Here is a 12,849-nt window from a genome sequence, read left to right on the forward strand (position 1 = left end):
ACTCTTTTCTCTCCTCTCTAAAAAAACCCAAAACCCCAAAAAACCAAAACCCAAATAAATCACCCACTCCTCTCATCTTCATTCACCACCACCCACCACCACCCCACCCGACACCAACTCACCACCCACCACCACCGCCGCCGGCGCCACACCATCGCCACCTCGGTATTTTTTTCGTTTTGGTGTTAATTTTTATGTTTTGAGTTGTTTTTTCCATTCATTTTCTTTGTTGTCTTTTATTTTCTTTTAATTGTCTTTTATTTTCTTTTAATTGTCTTTTATTTTGTTAGTTCTCGTTTTTTTATTTATTTTCTCAAATCTCTTCTTGTTATACGTTTTTTTTAAAGATTTCGGGTTTTAAATCTCGTTTTTTTTTGTGAGATACTTTTTTTAATCTAAGATCTACTAAAATATTTTTCATAAAATTTGTTGTTTTAATCTTAGCTATATAAAAATTCTTATAATTTGTTGATTTTAATCTTATATTTCACATTTTTATATAAAAATGATATAAAATGAAGTTACACAGTTATGGGCAAAAGTTATACTGTTATGGACTAAAGTTATACAAAAATTGCCTAAAGTTATACTGTTATGGACTAAAGTTATACAAAAATGGACTAAAGTTATACAAAAATTGCCTAAAGGTATACAAATATGGACTGAAATTATACAGATAAGGACTAAAATTATACAAAAACTGACTAAAGTTATACAAATAAGGATTAAAGTTATACAAAAATGGTCTAACGTTATACAAAAATGGACTAAAGTTATACAAAAATTGCCTAAAGGTATACAAATATGGACTGAAGTTATACAAATAAGGACTAAAATTATACAAAAACTGACTAAAGTTATACAAATATGGACTAAAGTTATACAAATAAGGACTAAAGTTATACAAAAATGGACTAACGTTATACAAAAATGGACTAAAGTCCAATTTTTGTATAACTTTAGTCAATTTTTGTACTCCCTCCACATTTTAATGTTCTTCCCATTTCTCCATTATATGTGAGTATAACTTTAGCTATTTTTGTATAACTATAGTCCTTATTTGTATAACTTTAGTCAGTTTTTTTATAACTTTAGGGGTAATTTGATAACTTATACCTTGAATAAGTCACTTTTTCAAATCTTATACCTAAGATAACTTTCTTTAAAATCTTATACCTAAAGTAAAAATTTCTTCCTAACTTGATACCAAATCTGAAAAAAAGCCTTGAATTGACAATCTTATCCTTACTAATTAAACATTGGCATTCTTTGCCTCACCTATTAACACACACATCCACGATTACCACCACTAAAACCATCAAATTAGTAAGGCCAAAATTGTTAATTTAGGGATTTTTTTAAGATTTGGTATCAAATTTGGAAGAAAATATTATTTTAGGTATAAGATTTTACAGAAAGTTATCTTAGGTATAAGATTTGAAAAAGTGATTTACTCAAGGTATAATTTATCAAATTACCCTAACTTTAGTCCATATTTGTATAACTTTAGTTCATATTTGTATAACTTTAGCCAGTTTTTGTATAACTTTAGTCCTTGTTTGTATAACTTTAGTCTTTATTTGTATAACTTCAGTCATATTTTGTATAACTTTAGTCCAAATTTGTGTAATTTTAGTCCAAAATTGTATAACTTTATTCCATAAGAGTATAACTTTGTCATTTTTTGTATAATTTTAGTCCAAATTTGTATAACTTTAGTCCAAAATTGTATAACTTACACAAATTTGTCAGTGAAGTTGCATATTAACTTCAGTCATTTTTTGTATAACTTAAGTCCAAATTTGTATAACTTTAGTTCAAAATTGTATAACTTTAGGACTATAAATTCAGATTTGAAACAACACATAAGAAGATGATATTAAAGTTACACATATTGCCAGTGAAGTTACACATTATAAATTGTGAACAAAAAAAAACCAATAAGTAAAAAAAGTACAATAAAAAAGCTTCAATAACAATAATAAAAAATTAACAAATAAGTAAAAAAAAAAAACAAATAACAAAAAAAAAAAAAAATAACAAAAAAAAAAAACAAAAAAAAAAACAAAAAAACCAAACAAAACAAACTTGAATGGTTGTATAAATTCAATTTATACAATGTATAACTTTAGATGTTAATAGTGTAACTTTAATGCAAAAAGGGTATAACTTTAGTCGTAAATAGTATAACTTTAATATTTTAAGGGTATAGCTTTAGTCTATTTTTGTATAACTTTAGTCTTTATTTATATAACTTTAATGTTTCAAGGGTATAACTTTAGTCGTAAATTGTATAACTTTAATGTTTTAAGGGTATAACTTTAATCGTAAATAGTGTAACTTTAATGTTTCAAGGGTATAACTTTAGTCGTAAATAGTGTAACCTCAGTCATAAATAGCGTAAATTTAATAAATATTAACAAAAAATAAATCTGAAATATATAAAAAAAAATTCAAATCTGAAAAATAAAATCTAAAAATAAAGAACTCAAATTCGAAAAAAAAAAAAACATCAAATCTGAAATTACCAAAACCAACGACACAACAAATTAACAAAATGAAATCTGAAATTAATAAAAATAACACCAACTAACAAAAACAAAATAAAAAAACATACAAAAAAAAAGTGTGGGAAGAACACCACCACAACGGAGCAACAACACTGACAACACCAACAACAACACTGACAACTGACAATAACATTGACACCAACCGCCACAAACAACAACACTAGTCGCAACAACCAACAACAACCGAAATAAGGAAAAAAAAAATAGAAAACCAGATCTAGAATGAGGCAATGTCGGAGGAAGGTGGAGAAGGAGGAAGGATAGAAGGAGGAAGGACGGCGGGAGGATGAGAGGTAGAGAGCAGATGAGTTTGAGGATGAGAGGGAGGAGTCGGTCTCGGGTTTGTGAATGGTTGAGGGCCGCAGGGTGGTGGTGGCGGAAGGCGAGAGGGAGAAGGAGGCGGCAGGCAGATCTGGGCATGTAGTGGTGGTTGTGTGCGTGCTGGCGGTGGGGTGAGTGGTAGTGGCTAGTGGACGGTGGTGTGGGGTGAGTAGTCGGGTTGGGAAAAGGGTTCATTTTTGGTGTTTTTATTTTGTTGGGAATTTGAGAGAAAAGAGAGATATAGAGAGAGAGGAGGAGGGTGGGATAATGAGAGGCTGCATGTTTAAGAAGTTAGAAGGATTAAGAGAGGTAATTAGATGGGATAATAGAAGGGTTCTAGTAAGTCCTTCATATATTATGAGTCCCCAAGTCTTCATCTAGGCCTTTGGATGAAGGGATTGAAGGGATGGGATTGTCTCTCAATGAGTGGCCACAAATTAATCTCATCTAATTAACTCCCTTAATCATTCTAACTCCTTAAACATTCACCCTATCCTAATCTCTCCTCTCATTATCCCACCCTTCTACTCTCTCACTATATCCCATTTTCTCTGAAATTCCCAACAACAAAAAAAATCCAAAAAAAAAACCATTTTCCCTAAAATTCCCAACAAATAAAAAACCAAAAAAACACAATTTCAACTTCCACCACCACTAACAACCCCACAACTGCCTCACGTGCCACGAACCACCGGACCCACCAACACCCGCATCCACAACCGGCCTTCCCCTCGCCACCACGAAACCCGCCTGCCACGACAAACCACGAAACCCGCCTGCACCGTGTCGTCACCACCGGACCCACCAACGCCACACCACGCCACACCACACACATCTGACACCATCCCGACACCACACACACCTTTCTGTCGCGTCATCCCGATACCAAACACCACCACCGCATCTATTTCCTCATTTCTTCTCTCTCAGATCTATCACGGCAGCCCCTCACGCCGCCACCACCATCTTCCCGTCCTCCTTTCATCTTTGTACTGGTGTGGTGGGGGTCGGTCGTGGTGGCGGTGATATGGTGGTGTTTTTTTTTTCAGATCTTGTTTTGTTGGTTGTTGATGGTGAAGTCGTTTTTTGTGGTGTTGTTTTCATTTTTTTTTTTTTGCTTTATTTTTTTTATTTTTATTAATTTCAGATTTGGTATTAATCCATTCTTTATGCAACAAGGGCATGTTGAACTCTGTTCTCAACTTCCTTCAGACTGTTGATAAAGTTGATACCACTACCTATAACATTCTCATATCGGGTTTCTGTGAGCTAAACTTACCGAAGCATGCTTTAGTTTTTTTTTTGTTTTTTTTTTGTTGGATTTTTTATTGTTTCGGTTTTTTTAATTTAAATGTAGTATTGTTTAGTTTCTTTCTTCTTCTCATTTGTTTTTATTTTTCAGATTTAATATTTAAACTTATAACTTCAGTGATATTATGTGCAATTCCAATGCCCATATGTGCAACTTCAGTGGTCATTGTGTATAACTTCAATGCCCATATGTGCAACTTCCGTGGTCATTGTTATTTGGTTTTTTTTTATATTTGGTTTTTTCTTAGATTTACGGGTTTTTTTTGTTAGATTAACGGTTTTTTGTTATTATGGTGGACTATTTACGACTAAAGTTATACCCTTTTAACATTAAAGTTACACAATTAACCTCTAAAGTTATACATTATATGAATTGAAGTTACATAACCATTCAAGTTTGTTTTGTTTGGTTTTTGTTTTTTATTTTGGTTTATTTTTGGCTAAAGTTATACCCTTTAAACTTTAAAGTTATACAATTATGGACTAAAGTTATACAAATAAGGACTAAAGTTATACAAAAATTGACTAAAGTTATACAAATATGGACTAAAGTTATACAAATAAGGACTAAAGTTATACAAAAATGGACTAAAGTTATAAAAATATGGACAAATAAGGACTAAAGTTATACAAATAAGGACTAAAGTTATACAAAAATGGACTAAAATTATACAATTTTGGACTAAATAGTGTAACTTTATGGACTAGAGTTATTTGGACTGAAAGTTATATAAATATGGACTAGAGTTATACAAATTTGGACTAAAGTTATACAAAAAATGACTGAAGTTATACTATTATGGACTAAAGTTGTACCCTTTAAATATTAAAGTTACAATATATAGAATAAAAGTTATATCATTATGGATTAAAGTCATAAATTTATAATATTAAAGTTACAATATTTAGGGTAAAAGTTATATCATTATGGACTAAAGTTATACAAAAATGGACTAGAGTTATACAAAAATGGACTAAAGGTATACAAATATGGACTAAAGTTATACAAAATTAGACTAAAATTATACAAATATGGACTAATTTCATACAAACAGTACTTATATAAATTCAAATTTGTAGTGTTGGTTTTTATTTGTGTAACTTTAGTCCTTATTTGTATAGCTTTAGTCCTTATTTGTATAACTTTAGTCCATATTCGTATAACTTTAGTTAGTTTTTGTATAACTTTAGTCCTTATTTGTATAATTTCAGCCCATATTTGTATAACTTTAGTCTTATTTGTATAACTTTAGTCCATATTTGTATAACTTTAGTCAGTTTTTGTATAACTTTAGTCTTTATTTGTATAATTTCAGTCCATATTTGTATAACATTAGACAATTTTTGTATAACTTTTGTCCATTTTTGTATAACTTTAGTCCATAACAGTATAACTTTAGGCAATTTTTGTATAACTTTAGTCCATTTTGGTATAACTTTAGTCCATAACAGTATAACTTTTGCCCATAACTATGTAACTTTAGCCATTTTATATCATTTTTATATAAAAATGTGAAATATAAGATTAAAATCAACAAATTATAAGAATTTTTATAAAACTAAGATTAAAACAACAAATTTTATGAAAAACATTTTAGTAGATCTTAGATGAAAAAAAAGTATCTCACAGAAAAAACGAGATTTTAAACCCGAAATCTTAAAAAAAAACGTATAACAAGAAGAGATTTGAGAAAATGAATAAAAAACGAGAACTAACAAAATAAAAGACAGTTAAAAGAAAATAAAAGACAACAAAAAAAATGAATGGAAAAAATAACTCAAAACATAAAAATTAACAACAAAACGAAAAAAAAAATACCGAGGCGGCGGCGGGGGTGGTGGGTGGTGAGTTGGTGTCGGATGGGGTGGTGGTGGGTGGTGGTGAATGAAGATGAGAGGAGTGGGTGATTTATTTGGGTTTGGGTTTTTTTGGGATTTTGGGTTTTTTTTAAAGAGGAGAGAAAAGTGAGATGTAGAGAGAGGAGAAGGAGTTGTGATAATGAGATGATGAATGATTAGTGAGGTTGGTTTATTGAATTGATGAGTTAATTAGAGAAAAGGTGGAGGGATTAATTTGTAGCCACATATTGACATCAAATCCTAGCCTTCCATTACCTTGATCCAATGGCCCTTAGAAGGACTTATGGACTCAAATCTATATGGTGGACTTAGTTGATCCCTTCTATATATATATATATATATATATATATATATATATATATATATATATATATATATATATATATATATATATATATATATATATATATATATATATATATATATATATATATATATCGGGGTCGGTACGAACTAAAGTTCGATTTAACTTACGAACTCAACTTTACAGTCAGATACACATTAAAGGAAATCATAAACAAACCCCCAATATACATAATCTCACCCACTCTCCTCAAATTATCAATCCACCATCAGCAACTCCCCTGACCTATTGTCCTCGCCGGTCCTACCACCGACCACCACCTTCGTCCACTCAGAAACCACCGTGGAAAACGCCGGAGACCTCACCTCACATGAAACGGTCTTAGTTTGGCACCAATTCCGGCGCCTTAATGACCACCGAGACGCCTCGATGGTAACCTTTCCACCGCCGTCGCCTCACATCACTACTCCTCGATGTTCCCTTCACTTTGTCTATAGCGCATGCCGGCGTCCAGATGTCCTCATCGCCATTTGATTTCTCGTGTGTTAAAGTTACTAAACAACTGATTTTATGATTCCAGATCTACAAAATAGAAGCAACATTTCAAAAAAGCAAGAGTATTTGGTGATTTATCGAATTGTACCGAGTTGGTTATCGTCTTTGGTCACCGGAGTATTCAAATGATGGTGGTTGGAGATTTACGATTTTGCAGGTGGGTCGAATATTGGTGCTGCTTCGGTCGTCTGAGGCACTGCCTCTGACGGTGAGCTGCTCGGCAGCGGTGGAAGGACTGCAGAGGAGGTACCGACTATAGGAATGCAGGGGTGTGAACTCGAAGATGGAGGCGATGCTGCTGTTGGTTCGTTGAATTGAGTCAGGAACGGAATTAGATGCTCATGGTGTTTTGATTGACAGAAGGGGTACTACTACCACGAAATCTTCAACTCGAGTGAAATGAGTTGAGAAACAAGCTAAAGCTCTCAGATTGTATACTATATAGTTCATGGCTACAATAAAGATCTTAGTTATGCAAAAGATTACCACAAGACACATAAAGTTTCTGATTCTCACTCAAATACCAGAAAAGTTATTTTAATAAATCATAGGTAGCAGGCAGGCTTTTGTTTCTTTTCTTTTGGCGACGCGACATTAACGTTGAGTGATAGGTGGTTACGGTGGTGTGCGACATTAATTTGTGTCGAGTGATTGGTGGTTCTGGGGTTCGACATGATGGTTGTCGATCTGGGTTGATGGAATAGTTATAGGTGCTGGTGGAGAACGAAGGAGAAGAGCAGCACGCAGTCAGGTTCAAAATCGATCCCCCCGCCGCTGGTGGTTTGTGCGTGGCAGGGGCACCTCAGTGCTCGACCATGGTGGTTTGGCTTGTGTTGCGCGCGTCTCTGGGTTGTGTGCCACGGTGAGGGCGGATGAAGATGGAGTCTGATGGTGGGCTATGTAAATGAGGGTGACCATGGGATTTGGGATTAGTCCGAAAATGTTGCATTTCTTTAACATCTTTAGATGAAGACAGCATTCGGCCCAGAATTTCAAGTGTTGACTCGTCCAATCTGCTGCAAATCCAAATGAAAATTGCAAACATTATGCATTAAATTGAAAACCAGTAAAAGTGAGAAACATCGAAGATATCGGGGTTGAAGAACGAAAACCTGTTTGATTTTAGACGCGAGGAGAAAAGAGTGAGGGCATCCACCATTGTTTGTATTTCGTACTGCAAATATTACGAGGGAAATTGCAAATTGGGGATATGCTTAATTTCAATAACCAATGGTTGTCCATCTGGGTTGATTTTAGACATGGAAAACATGTAATAACAAGCAGAGATACCCTTAAGAAGTATAATGGCTTATTTTTTTAAGTACTTCATATAAATACTACACAAATTTAAAGGTATGCATTAAGTTAAAGGAGTGTGTCTAGCTATTTAAAGAAACGTATCTAGTTACTTAATGGAGTGTATCTAGCAATTTAAAGAAATGTATCTAGTAACTTAAAAGAGCGTATCTAACACACTTTAAATGCGTGTATCTAGTAAGTTAACGGGGCGTATCTAGAAACTTAAAGAAATGTATCTAGTTATTTAAAGAAGTGTATCTTGCAATTTACAGAAATGTATTTAGTAACTTTTTTTTTTTTTTTTTTTTGAGGGAATGTATCTAGTAACTTAAAGAAGTGTATCTAACAATTTAAAGGTATGCATTAAGTTAAAGGAGTGTATCTAGCTATTTAAAGAGAATATCTAGTTACTTAAAGGAGTGTATCTAGCTATTTAAAGAAAAGTATCTAGTAACTTAAAGGTGAGTATCTAGCAAATTAAAGAAATGTATCTAGTAACTTAAAGTAGTGTATCTAGCTATTTAACGAGTGTATCTAACTAGTTATAGGTATGATCCTATTCCCTTTCAGAAAGGGTTTACCAAACTCCTTCAATTTGTACTCGTGTTTCCTTAAATTAAACAAATTTATCTTTTTAACAAATTAAGAACCCGGTTTCTTAAATTTTAGCATTTTCTTACCAGTTTAAGAATCGGGTCTTTAAGAAATTAAGAATTCAACAAATTTCGTGTCTTTTTACCAAATTAAGAATTAAGTTTCATAAATTTTAGCATTTTTTTTACCAATTTAGGAAATGGGGGTTTGTAAGAAATTAGTAAATTCAACAAAAGTGTAGTTTTAACAAATTAAGAACTTGATTTTATAAATTTTAGCATTTTTTGTACTAAGTTATTTACGCGGTTTGAATCCCGAATAACCTTTTAAATGTACTATTGTTTGTGCTTTATATGAGAAAAATAGCATTTTCAGAAAATGAGATGGGTTATTTACGGTGAATCACAAGAACGTGGAAATTGTATATATTATGAATATTACAAGGATGTCGGAAATGTACCTATATTAATACCATAGAGTAATGGATCTTTATGTCTATCGGAAATGGATGATTTTTGTCCAACTATTGGTAATATCAAATGATTAATCAAGGTCTTAAATGCACTAATATAAACCTGTCATAATCATTCGGAACTAAAATGAAGTTGGAATCAAGAATTAAATGTATCTAGCTATCTAGAGATATGTATCTAACAACTTAAAAGAATGTATCTACCTAACTAAAGGTAAGTACTTATTAATTTAAAGAAATGTATCTAGCTAGCTAGAGATATGTATATAGCACCTAGAATTAGTGTATCTAGCTAGCTAACTAATTGTATGTATCTAACAGTTTAAAAGAGTGTATCTAGCAAGCTAAAGATAAGTATCTAGCAACTTAAAGAATGTATCTCCCATAAAAGCACCAAAATAAACTAGTAAAAAGGAAAAAAGGATTTATAGTTATGGAGTCAAATATTTCATGCAAGACATGAACTAGTAACTTCTACCCTGTACAAATTTTAACTAAAAATTTCAAAGTTTTTATTTATAGTCCCTAGTTCCACTCTTGCAAACTTGATGGTCTTCAAATTATCACACAATTTTTAACTAAAAGCATTTCACAAAGAGATTAACTGAATAAATAATTATAGAAAAATAAAGAGTTGGAACGAATAAGTAAAGCGTTGAAACAACGCGTGCCATATGGGGCGCTATTTGTTACAATGTAAAACGGTAAAGACATTTGGTTCCTTCATATAATCTATTGTATTTGCACTCTTCTATACTGTATGAGTCATATCCAAAACTCTTGAAGTGACTGAGGTGCAACTCTGCAAGTGTCGGACCCAATTGAAACTCCGTGGGTTGGAGACTCAAACCTCTGTGCATGGGTGGTATTCATTGCATTTGTTGTCGCAATTTGGTGACCTTGAACCCAATTTTGTTTTCACTTTGCCCTGCATATTTTATTTAGATTTCATTTAGTTTAATTATCCCGGATGCACAAATTAATACTCCAGATACACATGGTTCTACTAACGGATACACATATATCCAGTGGTAATAATGAAAACCTGGAGATAGAGTCAAGCACTTCTTCCTCCGTTGACGTTTCGAGCACATGTACTTCAAATAAATTTATCCGTGCTGCCTCCCAGGCTTTCTTTTTGTTCCGAACATAAATTGTCGAGTCCTTCCTATCACCAACAAGGATCACAGCCAAACCAGGAACGACACCAATGGCATCTTTCAATTTTGTAATCTCCAAGGCTATCTCCTCCCTAATCTGTCTATTACTTTGGCGACACTATCTGCTGCCAATTTAGCTGCAACAAAGATTTGTTACATTCATCAAATGAAGTTTTCAGTAGTAACCAATGCCCCGATATTAGTAAACAAAAAAAGCATTCTTTAGAATAGTTAAGAGTCAAATATATTAAACGTAAACAAACAACCCAAATTTTGTAATATCAAAATCTCATACATTCCGAGGTGGAGCTAAAGGGAGGCTAGCGGGGGCGTTCACCTCCCGAACAATGGAAAATTTCAGACTTTTAGTCGAAATTCTCCATTTTAATTTTAATTTTTATTCCACTGGTATATCGTATATTATTCTCCTAAATATTTCAGACACGAGCAGACGACGGCGGCCGACGATAAAGACCGCGATATCAGTGTCGACACCGGATTGTTATGTGTCTCCTGGGGTTTTTTGAAGGGGTTGGAGAATTATGGGAACTTGTGATTGGAAATTAGGGTTAAAAACTTATAAGGACAAGTAGGCTAGTTTTACTCATCATAAAAGGCACGACTGTTCGTAATTGGATTGTACTCCCTAATTAACCTAGAATCAGCATTACAGGACGCATATAAAATAGAGAAATCATCCATAATGAATCCAATGTGAAATCTGAAAGGTGGAACATGCATACAAACCTTCAATGTCTCTTCACTTCAAGACATGCACGCAACTTGGACTCTCTTTGCTTCAGTAAATGCATATAAAGCTTCAAGCAAAGAAATGGATAGCAAACGTGTATTGCCTAACAAAATAGTTCAATGTCAAATTAGTTTTCGTCATATAAATAATGTATAGAACTAAACAGAGAGCTAGTTTAGTCATAAGATGAGTCAAGTACACGAGTCTTCACGACATGAAGATCAAATGAGTTTAAAACCAGAACAAGGACACTCCAAGAAAGGCTGACTAATGTGGTTATACGATTCATCTGCGTGACATCACCACATGGCTAAACATACATAATCCGATAAGTAGTGTTTAGCCGGCCATGCTTAACGCTGTTCAAGTTCAATCTCCAAAACGCTTGTCCAATCCCAATATACAACAGGCCAGATGTGAAAGGCCTCATGGCGGGACAGCTCAAGAATAGCTCTATGCAGAAATGGAATTTTCTGAATGCAAGATTGACATGATGCACCAAAAATATGATATGTTACCTAAACAACAGTGCTATAACTAAAAGGCAGGGCACTGAATAAGTCTCCGTATAGGTCTTTATTCTTTATGTACGGAAATGCACTGCTTGACTGAAAAAATTGAATGTGCAAAGAATCACCCCTGAGGCCCTGATCCTTTACAGTGAGGTACTTCTTAATTTTCTTCCATTATTTGTAGATAACTCAAGTAATGGAGTCTCAAAAAAATTCCCAATACAAATCTCCATAGATTCTTAAGCAACTTGATTACTTAATCAAGTCCCAAATGAAGCAACTTAATAAAAACAAGCAAGAAACAAGGAAACTACACAAAACTTATACCGACCAAATATCAGCTTCATACAAAATTGAATGGTTGTTGATTCTCAATTTAATCAAGCATGCCCATATAAAATTAAAAAGGTTTATTACCACAAATATCATGTTTATTTTCGCCATTATCACCATGAGGATACCATCACCCCTAGACTACCATCACACTCGCCACCCATTAACCACCATTCACCCCGAAAACCGTCGTCACCAACACCACCACGATTTCCCGATTGTTACTGCCCACATTATCACCTAACCCATGAACCACGACTCCTCAAACAAACAGCCACATCAATCACAAATGGACAAAATTCTGGGCATATGCTTCCAACGCCTTAGGTAGGCTAGACACCATCCGATAAATTATATAGTAATAAATAAATTATGGATGTGCTGACAAGCAAGATGGTAGAGGATACACATGGTGTTACTAGCAAGATACACATATTACTACCTCAGATACACGTGTTATTACCACTGGATACACATCTCGATTTGTGTATCCGGTAGTAATACCATGTGTATCCGTTAATAATATCGCATGTATCTGGGTTGATATTTTATGTATCCACCATCCAGCCACCACTACTACAACCATCGGGCACCTACCAGCACCTCAACACCACCAAAGCTACTGGGGACCACCACGAATGGCACCAGAGATGTCACCAACCACCTCCGATGAAGCCGGTGTTATATTGAGCGCATAATATACAGTTTTAACATTCTTTAAAAATATCAGAATGTTATTAACATTTCGATTTAAAAATATCAAAATGATATTAACAATCGAAATTTTCCCTGCAAATTCATAGATCT

General features: G+C 33.6%; 1 long non-coding RNA gene across 2 annotated transcripts; it reads right to left on the reverse strand.

Moving 5' to 3' along the window:
• Positions 1–9,878: 9,878 nt before the first annotated feature.
• Positions 9,879–12,729, reverse strand: LOC141633706 (uncharacterized). 2 transcript variants are annotated; one of them, XR_012538487.1, is made up of 3 exons: positions 11,194–12,729; positions 10,332–10,543; positions 9,879–10,214 (listed from the first exon to the last, which is right to left on the reverse strand). It is a non-coding gene; the product is annotated as an uncharacterized LOC141633706 (long non-coding RNA). The 2 variants fall into 2 exon arrangements; XR_012538486.1 differs by having other exon boundaries at positions 10,332–10,583.
• Positions 12,730–12,849: the final 120 nt, after the last annotated feature.

The sequence above is a fragment of the Silene latifolia genome, chromosome Y (genome assembly GCF_048544455.1).
Source record: "Silene latifolia isolate original U9 population chromosome Y, ASM4854445v1, whole genome shotgun sequence".
Taxonomy (NCBI): domain Eukaryota; kingdom Viridiplantae; phylum Streptophyta; class Magnoliopsida; order Caryophyllales; family Caryophyllaceae; genus Silene; species Silene latifolia.